Genomic DNA, 1,231 nt, shown 5'->3' with positions numbered 1-1,231 from the left:
TCTATTATTTAGGAAACTCTTATTTAGCATTACTTTTAGATAATTCCTAATTAGTTTATTTTCCTTATGCTATTTAGGTCTTAGATTTATTTATTTCACTATATAAACTAAGTGTAGCTGCATTATTCAAGGTTAATGAATATATTGAGTTAAACATATTTGTGAGAGTTATCCTTACTTGGTTCTTTGGAAGAACTTCGAACTTATCAAGAACTTATTCTTGTGGCGTTCAAATAAAGACTTATCATTCACCTTCTACCCTTAGTGTCAACAATCTTTCTTATACCAAGGTTCAAGATACAAGTTATCTTTGGGTCAAGGTTCATCAAAGATCAAATTTGGCTTTCTTGGAATTCTAATTCCAATTCCGCGTGTTGGGTCTTGTCACAAGTTGTCAAGGTTCATATCATTTGATATCAGAGCTAAGTCTCTAAATCTATTCTATTTATCCTTTCCTTTATTGTTTTGTTTTGTTTATTATTTTTCCTACCTTTTCCTTTATTCTTTTTATCTTAGTTGAAATTTCTTGTTGATTTTTCTTCAAGGATAAAAGTTTGCGCAAATAAATTTCTGTTCTAAAGTTGTTTATTTTGCTTAAGTATTTATTTTTGTTACTTATTGTATGTTCTTATTAATGTATAAAATAAGAGAATTCAAAAAGAAAGAAAAGAAAAAGAAAAGAAAGAGAAGAGAAAAGAAGAAAAGAAAATAAAGGCACACACTTAGGTAGATCAAGTTTGTTTGCAATTTTATTTTTTTTGAGCATTCAGCATAATTTGTTTTCTTGATCAATTGTATACCTTTAATTCATCCATACATTTGAAGATTACACATTTATTGATATTTATTCTTTTGGTCAAAACTTGTCACCTGTTAGCCTAGACAAATACTTGTCTTTTGTAGTCCATTATTTTTTCCAAACACCATACTCTAGAATTGCTGTAAGAGTGTTGATTATGTCCTTTTCGATACTACATGACTTGTTTGCGATTTGAGTTTGTGAATTTAACTAAAGAACTAAAAGTGAGGATTAAGAGTGGTAAAAGGTAAGAGAGGTGAGAACAAAAGAGGGAAAGAGCCAAATTTCGTGAAATACGAGTGTTTAAACTATTTTTGAGTGTAAACTAGCAAGGGAGTGGGTGAGATTTTGTTTTGATATTTGTTTTGCAGATTTGAATCATGTTTCAAAGTATGGACAAATGGACCTTGAATCATGAGCCGCAAGAGGTGG

This window comes from Ricinus communis, chromosome 3 (assembly GCF_019578655.1).
Source record: "Ricinus communis isolate WT05 ecotype wild-type chromosome 3, ASM1957865v1, whole genome shotgun sequence".
In the NCBI taxonomy this organism is placed as follows: domain Eukaryota; kingdom Viridiplantae; phylum Streptophyta; class Magnoliopsida; order Malpighiales; family Euphorbiaceae; genus Ricinus; species Ricinus communis.
Note: the sequence above shows the minus strand (reverse complement) of the source record.